This window comes from Haemorhous mexicanus, chromosome 4 (genome assembly GCF_027477595.1).
Source record: "Haemorhous mexicanus isolate bHaeMex1 chromosome 4, bHaeMex1.pri, whole genome shotgun sequence".
Lineage (NCBI taxonomy): Eukaryota > Metazoa > Chordata > Aves > Passeriformes > Fringillidae > Haemorhous > Haemorhous mexicanus.
Window position 1 is genome coordinate 52,339,157 of NC_082344.1, and position 12,974 is coordinate 52,352,130.

A 12,974-nucleotide genomic window follows, 5' to 3' on the forward strand; every position below is an offset into this window, starting at 1 on the left:
GGTACAAGAATCCTTCAAAGACTGCTACAAATTGAAATATACAGAATTTATCCAATTCACTGTTCTCATTAATGGATATAATTAAGAAAATGGTTTTAGAATACATCTTAATGTTTGGCTGTAAACACTATATTTACTTTTTATGTCTATTACACAGCCAGGATCTATCAAAACCATGTGGTTCCTGAATGATGCAACTTGTAGAAAAAATAACACTTTGTCTCCTTAGATTTTAATATCAAAATCAAGATGCTTACAGAGGTTTGAGAAAGTAAATACAGAATGATGGGGGAGCAATGAAAATATACGCAGAATAGGATTAGACTGTATTGCAATTGTCATGAGATAAGTTGCTGTTTCTGCATTTTGTGTTTTTTCCCGATCTTTCTCTTTAATCCACTAAGTCATTCTCAACCTGCAATTCATTGAAAGTATTCAAAAATTTCTACCTAGGTTTCTTGTTCAAGTCAACAGTAAAGGAAAAAAATGTATAGAAAAACTTGTTTTGTTAGGCTTTTTCATAAATAGCAAATAATTTCTACTGTAATTAAGGAGAAACATATGAAAAAATTGCAGAAAATAGTTAGGAATAAGGGTATTTAGTAGGAACTTGGTGAAAGAAAGGAAAAAGCAGTAACAGCAAAATAAGTACAGGGAATGTGAATTGTTGGGAGGAAGCAAAAGAAAGACTATATAAATGAGAACAAAATAGTTTGGGGAAACTGAAAAGGAACAAAGGCATCAGGGGTATGTTTTCTGGCAGGATCCATGAGTTCAAACATAGATGCAATAAAATCTACAATTTTCATGTCCTAATTATAAGACAGATGGGATAAAATTTGTAATACTGATTAAAAGGAAAATTAATTTAATGGATACTTCACTATGTTGAAAGAGTGAGAATTTATGTTTTCATCTGGTAAAGATGAGGAATTCAATCACTTGGTGCGATCCATCAAAACTGAGATGGTTTCTAGGATGCACAAATATGTTTGAAGTTCTTACATGCTGACTTTGTTTTACGTGGTAAATTGAGATTTTGAGAACACACAATCGTCATGGTTTAGGACCAGCACTCCTGCTCCCCTCTGTTAAGACAAAAGGCAGAGAATATGTACTGAGATGAGAAAAATTTACTGGAAACAGCCATGAGATATGAAAATGAACAGCAACAGTATTAATAACAAAGATATACAAAACCAGGGTGATTTACATGCAGAAATTGCTCACTGTTTGACCTGATCTGCTGGGGCCCCAAGGCAATGAACAATGGTGCCTGGATCCTCCAGCCCATGCTTTTTTACCTGCTGCTTACCACATTTGCTCCATGGGAAAGGAACACCCCTCACTTCTAGGAAGCAAGAGAGAGTCCCTTTTCCCCACCCCTGGCCATGATGGAAGATATTATGGAATAACACAACATCTTGGCCATGGCCACACAGCTCCAAGCTCTGCCCCCTCATGCCTACTGTGAAAAATTAACCTGGTCCTTGGCTGAAATCAGGACAAAGATGAAATATTTATCTCAATAAATCTTAAAATTTTGTTTGGAATTGCAGAGAGCAGAAACATGGGAAGAAGAAAGGATGGGAAAGAAGTGCTCACCACAATTCCTAGGAGACTTAAAATTTTCTACCCATCTCCAAAAAAAGTGGGCTAATAGAGTTGGTTATAAATTGGCTGTTATGGTAACACACAAGCTGGATTAACTGAAAAGCTGATAAAGAATAATATTAATAAAGAGCATGAAAAGACAGAAACACTTTTTACATCAACACCATTCTGTTTAGTGCATTTAGCTTACTGCTCCACAATATCTTAATTTTACAAAAAATCACATAATAGACCAGCAAAATTCAAGAAAATGGATTATTAGGTAGTCAACTGATTTCTCAATGTGAGGAAACACACTGAACTGAACTAGGAGTGGCTAACAGTGACAGAAGAACATAAATTGAGCAATGCTGATTTAAAAATGAATGTGACAAAAGATACAGCTCTGAATTCAGCATTGTTCAAAGAGATACTAAAATACGAAAACCGCTTCCTGTATACATGCCCTTCAAAAAGCTGGAATTGAAAATAATGAAATGGGAAAAGGAAAGGGTGCCTGAAAAAATAATAAGAACATTTTCAGGGTTTAAGAAATGTAGGTTTATGTGTTCTACCTAATTATAATACTAAAATTAAGACCATGAGTTGATTTGATTGTAGCATATACTTAGCTTTACTGGATAAGGCATTCATCCTTCAGTGTTTAAAGACAACAACAAAGATGAAATATGCTGAAAATGGAATGGCATTATTTTCCTTATGACTGAATATGAATAAACATCAGAACATGTGAGATGGATATTCTGTCTTTAACTGTCTTCAGCTCAGACTCTTAGCCCCTCTAAACACATCGGATTTCGCTCTCAGGGAAGGTAAAAACCCTGGAACTTGATATTCTGTGCTGTGAAATGCATTAGACTAGTTCTGATAAACATTTTTGATCTTAGAATATGCATTTGAGAGCTTAGGAAACAAAGGGAAATACAGAAATAATATCCCCGTTGTTAATCAAAGCAGCATAACAGGGAACATGAGGTTGCAGTTCAGGCCCAATGAGCCCTACATCAAGTCCAAATCCTTGCAGTTCAAATACAACACACAGTGTAATCGTCCCATTCCTGGGAAAGAAGTTTAATGGCAGCCTTTTTGTATACATTAAACTGCAGAACTGAAACGGACTCCCAGCTTCAAGGTTTCAGCACATGACAAATTGCTATCCATGCCAGTATCAGACACAGGGTGATCATATGCCCTGAGCAGGCTCCGGTCCCCATGGGCCCTCCTTCAACAGGAGCAAGAAGAAAGCTTCAGAATGAGCAGTAATTTGGATAATCGTGGATCAAGGTACCAGGGGATGCTACAAAACATGCCTGAACTCAAAATAGTTGGGAGGTTCTGGTTCCAAATCAATTTCCTTACCATGTGCACTCATAGCTTTGCTATCAAACTCCACTACACCTGTCAGTATCTTTTGCTGTAACTTGGTCACCTGCTATTGGTGTTAGTCTTCAAAAGAAAAATATGGAAGTGGATGTGTCTCAGTACTTGAGGCAGCATTGAAATCTGTTGCTATGCTCTGCAAACCCCACAGAAATACATCCCTGGAGCCTGCATTGCAGAACACCTGGTGTACATTCTGCACAGTATATATTTTAACAGTTTTAATTTGAAAGATTATTTTCAGTCCTGCTTTACATATTTCACTTGTGATCATAAACTTTCATCAGCATTTAGTAACAGGATGTCAAGGCAATATGGCATATGCTTTCTAATTGGTATCACAGTCTTGCATTGAAGTGAAATCTACTTTTGAGGCATCTGCCTACTTAGTGTGTTATAAACAGAATATATCTTTTTTCCTTCTGCTTGAAGGATTACATAAGTACTTTTTTGCTGGTGTATTTAAAGGGCTTAAAATCAATCCTGTAGCTGGATGTTTTAAGAATACCAACACAGGAGTAACTTCCCCCACTTAAACCAGACAATATTATTAATACTTATTTATTCTTCCTCAGGTTGGTATGCACAAAAAGTGGAAAATGTTATTCAGGTTGTCTACTTCTAAGTCTAGACTTTTGTTTTGCCTACTGTAGTAACATAAGACAATGACCATTAAAGGCGATTATTTAAAACAGGTTTACTTCTAAGATTTTAAGAATCTGACACATATTTCTCACCCTCGCTAGTCTGAGCTACCAAATCACAATTAAAATCAGGAGTTAAACTGAAAAATGACATTCCACATGCAGGACCTTAAATTAACTGCCAGGCTATGTCAATACGGTCATAAATTGCTTGAGTCAAGGAGTGGACTGAAGCCTACTGAAGCAGCGATCTCTATCGCCGCTCCATTCATCTGCACTGACAGCAATGTGTCAGCCTGGACAAGGTATTTTACATGATTCTCTCCTGCTTTATGTGACCTAAGATGCTTTAGGAAGGACCCTGCTAGGTGACTCATCTGGACCAGATGATATTACCACAAGTTTTTTTTGCCAGGAGGGCGGTGTGGCTAGGAGAGGACAGTGGTTATTCCCATCCACATCATGACCTGATGGTGTTATCAGCTCAGATGTTCTGCTGCATGATCCAAACCTGAACATAACTACAGCCTGGCAGGGAGTATTCTGATCATGAGTCTCTGAGCTTAAGCTTAGTCACAAGCTTCAGATATCAATAAACTACCCTTATATCTTGTATGTACTCCTGGGAAACTTGTGTGCCCCAGCATTTAAATAGAGGGCTTGATTTCCAGAGATGTCAATCATTAATTGATTTCAGTGATGCCCACTGAGGAGCTGGTACTCAGAATTTTTAAAAATAAAGGCATTAGAATTCAAGTGGCTAAATATGAATTTAATAGTTTAACTACAGACAGAAAATGTTTGACTGTTTCTTCTTTCATTCTCCCTAATATTAAGAAAAGTAACTTTTTCTCATTATAAAATAATTTTAGCAACATATCATTAAGCAATTTTTACTCCCATTGTCAGGCATTTAAGTTATGATTACAGTGCAGTACCATATAGAGAAAAGTGATAATCTCTACAGAAACTGTGCTGAGAACTGAAAATATAATCTACTTTATTATTCAGCATTTTTTTGTGAATTTTGTATCCTTCCTCTGATATGTAGCATGCCTGTATTCATTATTACTACATAACACAAAGCGTTACACAGGTCACTGGAGGTGGAAGGATTTTCACAGGTCATTCATTAAAAGGATCAGATGTTTCATCATTAAGTTTCAACATCATTATAGTTCTCTGTGTTTATATCCACAAACTCTTTTCTCCTACCATGCAAATTCTTTCATGTATTTTAACATCTTGACTCAATCAAGGTAAGCTTCTTGTTAAAAATGTGCAGGTACAGTAGCAAGTTTATAATGTTTGCTACTTATGCTGCAAAAAGTCTTTAGCTTCTTAATCAAAGAACTTTTATATGGGGCAAAGTCATGAATCTCCCAGACATGAAAGTATTCCTCTTGCTCTACATTGAACTGATCTTATGTGTAAAAAAGCGCTGTTTCAAGATCATTCAGGAGACAGAAAGTTTTCTCTAAACATTTTAAAACTTCAATAATTTTCCTATTTTGCAATTACTTTGATTCTATTTCATTTTTAAAACATTTGACTAATGCTGTGCGTAGCATGAAACCATTATTAGAGTTCTACATGAGTGCTTTTTTCAAAGAACATTGCAAACAACTACAATCATCACTGCCTAAGTCTGGAAAGAGACCTTCATATCACAAACGATCTTATCTCTTTGAGAACGTTCAGTTTGCACTTACCTCGTTTCCAACACATTGAATACTAAATGAAAACAAAAAAAAAAAAAAACTGGCAAGCTGGTGCTGAAGAAACAATGACACTTGAAAAACAAAAATACCATTTCCATTTTACTTAAGATGTCATGGCTGCTAGGGAAGACCTCATTGCCTAGGTAAATTTAGAACCAACCCTTAATATTTTCAGTTCCTCAATAAAAATATGAACACTGAACACTTAAAGCCTACTGTGCTGTCAAACAATTCAAGGCAAACTATGCAGTACATTGTTGTTTCCTGAATGCTAGCCTGTAGGAGACAGAAGAACTGCTTCAAATCTTCTTTGAAACTGTTAACTCCTCTGACAAATGGAATTTTAAAGAAGAGTCTTAAAAAGTGATTGTGCTTTTTCTCTCAGAAAGTCAAAGAGAAAGCATAGAGAGCCTAATATATCTTCTGCATAAATACAGTCAATAGCAGTAATCTTGTGATAACTGCAGTTATACAGATAGAGACTAAGAAACTAGAAATCCTTTTTTTCAGATCTGTCATATTTGAATGGATGAAAAGTCCCTAGCTAGACCAGCAGTTTAGAAAGGAAAAATTCCATTAGGAAACTGGAAAGGATCCAATATGGTTTTGTGTGATGATATGGAAGAGGCATATTGCAAACTGTTGGATTTTAAATCTAGAGAAAGATAGGGAGAGGTAAAAGAGGTGAAAATTCAGACATTTTCTTAAAAAGCACATACTTTCTTATATTACTTTAAAAGGCAGAAGGAATTTGTGAATTTAACAGAGGGGTATCAATGATTCTTGCCTATTTTCTGGCACACAGTATTTCCATCTTTCTCAGTCTACAAAAGTACATGATTACAGATTTTTATTCCGGACGCATATGACAGACTGACCTGCATAAATCTCTCATCTTAGTCTGAGTATTTAAAAATGGATATGATTGGAAAGGTCTACTGTGTCAATGGGAATTAGACTATTAATGGTATAAGGGGATGCATTTTATACAGCTCATTACGAATTTGAATATTTAAAAAATTAGAATGTTTTAAAATAGTTTCTACCCATAATGATAATGAATATTAAGTATGAATAGAAAGATGTTCATGCATAATACTTGCTCTTTATTAACCTCAGTCCCTAAGCATTTCAGTTTTAAAATTAAATTATTCTGTCTTTTTTTTCTAAAGATAATGTAATAGCACAAAGCCATTCTGATATAAGCATTACTGAAACAAATACCTGTTGAATTATTAAACAAATACTTATTTTCATTATGTCATTCAGACTTTTTGATAAATAAAACACAGTTTTAGATTGCAGATTTTCAGAATATGGATTCCAAAAGTGAATCACATGTTATCTTTTCATGTGGTTTTAATGACCATTTTGGTGAATAGTAAAACAATCAATGTTATTAAACAGTGTCAGTGCTTTTCTCTCTGAGACATCTGTGCAGTCCAAATTGAATTTCAATTTTTTATTCCTAAATGTGAAAGAAAATGCAGGATAACTTTGTCTGCCTTGATACTCAGATCATTTTCAGGAACATAAGAGCCTTAATGTGTTCTACCAGTTGTGAGTCACACCCTAGTATTTAACAAGAGTAACCCAGGAATTGTGCCAAAAAAATACCTCTATTTTAGGACAGCTTTGTTCTCTGGAATATTCTTTCTATATGTGCTCTTTGCAATTGACCTACAGTAAGTCTGGCTTGTTCTGAAAGGCATTGGCTGCACAAAATAGTGCACAAATCAAAAGTGTTCTAATACTACATAAACAAATGAGAGTAAAAACATAGCAAAGGGATGGCTTCAACTTACCTCTTTCCTAATTTGTTGGAAAGTACTGAGATTAAATGGGTTAGCTGTATCTTAAAACATAAATGAGTATTAAGCGAGATCAAAATCTAATTGGTAAATGGGGTGGTCAGTGTAGAAGAGGCACCCTGGATTAAAGCAGAGAGATACCTGTGAAATAGAAAGAATTGAAGCTGATGGAGAAGACTGTGGAAAAGGAAGTGGGAGGTAGCTAAAGGTTAACAGACAGAAATGGTGTGTGCAGAGCTTAGAAATGAAAGGATGTTCTGAAGCAGCTGCCCAGCATCATGCCCAGGCAGTGAAGGAGCGAAAGAGCCATGAAAGGGTCTGCATCCATGGCAGCTCAGTCTGAGGAGCTGAACATCCTCCAGAGGACACACAGGCTCAAAACCTTCAGGAAGAACAGTTGGTTTTGTTTTCCAGAATAAAAACTTGGACTTTAAAAGACCTTTGGTTATTTGGTCACAATCTGAACATGATAAATGAAGGCAAAAAAGGATGATGAATTCATTCTCTCTTTGATAAACTCTTCTTTATGTTACACTTATCAAAACTAAAAATTTAATGTGATTCGTGAAAACTCCTAGTAATATGGCAACATAAACCAGCAATATTGTTCAAATATTGCAATATTTTTTAGAATTGGAATGTGACAAGTTCAGCTATCACTGTGAAGAGGAAGATTAATAAAAAAGAAGAGTATAAATAAGGATCAGCAAGAATTTTTGGTAACTTGTCAAGGCTTGCTTCTAGCATTCTAATATAAAAAAGCGTGAATTAAATGAATAGTGGGATGCAATTAAATTCCAGTCTTCATTTTCTCTTCAGCTTTTCTTTTTCTCACTTGCTTACTAGCAAGCTGTACAGGATACATATGATTTAATACCTTGTATTTGACCCTGAGTGAAAATTTGTAAATCAAACAATTTCTATTTGTTTTACTCTGTGAAATGTGGTAAAGTATGTGTATGCTATATGAAGTGCTAACTGAGGAATTTATATTCTACTTGACAGTACATAAAGCTAAACATTTGATTGGCTTTTATAAGATCCTTTTCAGATCAAAATTAAACTGAACTAGAAATTATATTCAATTATATACCAAACCAGCCAAAAAAATCTCTTCAGAACTGTGACCCTTGGATGTGTTTATTAACAGGTATTATATTTATTCAATCTACAGCCCTTGGAAGTGAAATGCATTATTAGGTTGGGTGTGTCTAAAAATGGCTTGTCTCTACTCTCCTATACCTATCTTCTTTCTTTGAGAAGTGTGAATTTACAGCAATAGGTTTGTTTCTTTTCCCCATCCCAATGCTACAACTTCTGAGTTTTCTCATTTGTCTGTATCCCAGTTATGATATATCCACTCTGGCTCAGACCAAGAAACTATTAACGGCCCTGGAGTCTCTAAGATCCATCTCTGTGCCTGTTCTTGGGCCCAGAGTGGAAGAATGATACATTTAGGTGTCTTTCTGAGCCTCTCCCACCTGACAATACCAAATGTTTGGGAGAGGTGGAATGGCTTTGCTCTGGCCAGGAAACTAAATTCTGTTCTGCACAGAGCAAGGTCTCCCCTGCCCAGATAAATAGCTTTCTCAATTATTAAAATAAACCTAGATGGAACTTTTTGTTGTAATTCAGTTGTGCTTACAGAAGGAGAAAATATCAGAATATTTTACTTCACAAGACTTTGATAGTTTGCCATGAAAGTCACATGGAGATGACAGGATCATCTCAACAGAACTGATATAGTCAACTCAGCAGTTCCCAGAAGATATGCTGAAAAACTGTGGAGCTGAGAATCGTAGTTACCTACTCCCTTGGTATGCTTCCTAGCTTGGTGGCAGTTTAGAACCTGAAAGACTCAAATTTCTGGGAACTTCAGGACCTACATCTTCGAAACCAGGAAATCTGAGGTGCTTCTCCAGTGCCTTCTCCATGAAGACACATGTAAGCCTGCAGAAAACGTTTCTGAAATCTTACTTTTTTTCTATAAATTCATCTGAAATATTTTGTCCAAGATCACCACATCAGATGGTGATTTCACAGGTAGACTACAGATATATTAGGTTCAGTAAATTTGTAGTCATTAAAATAGTTCTGACAAAATCTACTGCAATTGACCTTTGTTGCATTTTATTCTTTCTCCTCTTATCACCACATCCTTCACTGAGCTTCCCTTCAGAATCTGTTGTAAAATCTTGAGTAATAGTAAGGTCAACTAATTGCGACTTTCACCTTTTTTTCTTCATCTGTTCTACAGGCAGAAAAAATATTGTCAGATTCATGAAAAATCCTTGCTATTAAACATTCTGCATCATATGCCATTGCTATTAGAACCTAATACTTCACAAGATTTTTTCCATTAAAAATTGCAAGTATTTCTGGACAAATGGCAATAAAAAATTCCCTTGATTTCTATTTCTTGTCATTCCAATGATAAATTTCAGTATAACCAAAAAATGTTGATTGGAATGACCATACAAAATTTATTTAGTCAATATCCTTTCCCCAGTCAATATTCTTTCTTACATCAGTGCATGTACACAAAGGAAAATAGAATATTATTTTTTACTTACTTTCAGTTTATAATATAAATGTCATTCCTAAAGCTTTCAACAATACAGATTCCATAGCCCTGTCCAGTAATCTATTTGGATGCATCACCATCTCTGAGAGTAATGCAGAAACCAGATATCATAATATTGGACATTTGTCTTTGTACCTTCTCTGATTATTATTTGCTTGGTTTGAATCTTCCACCCATTTTATCACCTTTCATGTGGTCAGGAATTTATTTTCTGTCTCTTCACAGTTATCTTTTGCAATTTAAATGTGGTTTCTGTGTCACTTTCAGAGCTTCTATTCTACAGCTAAACAATGCTCATACTCTCTCCCCATACATCACCTCTTTCAAAACACTCTTATGGTCTGTCCCATGGTTACATCATTGGGCCATACCTTTTCTGCTGTGCAGTTTCAGAACCTGGAAAAAACCTCCCCTGAAGTTTTATCAAAGCTAAGTAGGATATATTTCCAGCATATATTGTATTGGTTATTCTACTAATCAGAGGAAAAAGAAAGATATCACCCCTATCAGAAACAGGATGTCATTTTGTATCTATGATGGGACTGGAATCAATGAAACTCAGGATTTCTTCTTAGTAGTAATGATTTATCTAGTTCTGTCATCTCTGTTTACATAGCTGATTACTCCATTTAAATGTACAATTTCCCATTTGTCTTACTGTAGACATAATCCATGGCTGTTATAAACTGATGAAACTCTACTGAGGCTCCTGGTTTGTTTGAGGATCTGTATCTTAAAGTGAATCTATAAGAAATTAATGGGATTTTTTTATATTCTAATTTGTTTCTTGAGTGTGTTAGATTTCCAGGAAGCCTTTTTGTTGATAAATTGTAGAAGCTAGAGCTGTTTCTTACTTTTGGAAAAAAATTAATGTGAACAAATGTCTTTCATGTGTATGTATAGTAGAAAACTCTTGTTACTATTATAAAAAATACCTAGGCAAAGTATTTCTCATTTATTAATTTCAATATGGAAAACTCTACATTTAAAATCTGAGGAATATTAAGAGGTATAATATATCAGCTCAAAATGTGCATACTAAGAAAACTATTGTGCTATTTTATATATTTTTATGAAAGTAAACTCATTAAATGCATTCTTTTTGTTGCAAAGTTCTGAGTCTTGCTTGCAGTTGTTATCATTATTCTGATAACATTAAAATATTCTATGTATAAATGTAATCTCAAGAAACACTACATTGTATTCAATGTGAAATCCATTCTGTCAGTCAAAGCAGATTTGTTAAACTCTACTGAAAGAAGATGGGAGAGAAAAATCTATTTTATCTTACGATTACTTTGCCTTAACTTTCTGTCCTAGAGGAAAAATAAAATTCAGAAAAATACAAATAACTGTAAGAATGAATCACCGAATGAGTTATGGCATAATCACTGATGGAATAACAGACTGATAAAGGTAATCACACTTCTCTGTCTTCTTAAAAGAACCTGAAATTAACTGGTAAATACTAAACTAAACCCAAAAGATAAATCTATGTTTAGAATTATAGCTACTGTTCCATAGAAAAATTTTAGTTTCTCTAGACAAGCATTATATCCATATATGGTTAAAAGAAATATTACAAAATATTATACATGAGAATGCAGAAATAGCCAAATACCACTCAAAACAAATATGACTGTCTCTGTTTAGGTAGCACCATGGTGTACAAGTTCGGCATCACTGAGGTCAAAGAATAACTTGTACTCTTAGTATCCATTCAAAATCCTTATGGGTATTTTGACACCATGACTCAAATTATGAATAATGAGTCTCTCACTCTTCCTTGCAGGCTTGTCATTCCTGTTAGCTGGGGATTCCTGATCTCCATAAACACAAATTCAGAAAAATACCAAATTCATCAATTAACTTTTCTACCTGTCTTAAGGCAGTTTAGCAAGCATCAAGGCAGAGAAAAGAGACATTGCACAACGAACTGTAAACACTGCCTGTCCAATTTCCGGGATCCAAAGATCCTAGATACAACTTCCTGGACACAGAAAATTGCTTTCTGACAAACATCACTATATGGTTGCTAATTGTCTACAGAACAACTGTTAATTATTTGTCACGTATGAAAATCTTGTATTTTGCTTCATGGATTCTAGGCTTATTTATTACTGTCATAGGGGATGATTGATCATTAGCTCTTGGTCTGTGACGCTCTAAGTTCCAGCATAGTTCAGTTGAATGTTGGGTTGTTGTTATCATTATTTTCTCAACATTAATATTTCCTAGAACAAGAACACTGAAGCAGCTGAGAACTTCCCTGTAAATTATCATGTACACTTTTTATGATCAGGTATGCATGTTTACACCATTCAGTTAATAACACACACAAGTATCTGTCTATACCTGAAAACAGCTACTTGAGTTTGTAAATGCATTCTAATTTCCAATACGGATAAGAATTTCAATTTTTGCTCTGCAAATAATGTACCAAATGTATATGGACCACAAGCTTAACATTTCCAGCATTTTGTGGAGGCAAATCACTCGTCCAACAGGCACCATAGTCTAGCAGTACCATGAAGTAAAGCAGTGTTGTGCCCTAATTATTGGGACCGCAATCAGCAAACCTGATACAAAAATAATTAATAAGTGAAAACACTGCATAATTACCTTTTTGTTGGTTATAAAAGTGCAGCTAATACCAAAGAGCTAAGAAAGTGTTAATTCAGTTTGACTAAGCCATGGAAATCACAGTTAATTTTACTCCCAAAGTTTCTGAGGCTTTGAAATTTGGCTTTTCTTATTAAAAAAAAACCCTTAATTTTTTTTTTTTTAACAGACTCTGCAGTGAGGCCTCCTGGATGTAATGGTTCCTCATCTAGATTAAAACATCTGATGCAAAAGACTATTTTCATTCTTTTTGGTATGCATCATAAACCCCAAAATGTCTAAAACTCATTATTTTTCTTCTGATCTGTCTTTATTTGTTAGTTACTGACATCCTAATCACAATTTAATTCATTTTCCACCAAGATAAACACATTTTAGATTCTCAGCATATGTATATTTATGTATATGTACATAAAGTAATACTGTACCTAGACCTAAGGAAGGATTTGTTCCACGACCAAATATAATGAAGAAATTATGCACCTTGTACTATAACACCATCCTTTCACAGGAATATACTGTATTGTAGAGGGATTCCAAAATGATGAAGTATAGAACTCTTTTCATCCAGAAAGCACTTTTTCTCCAATATAATAAT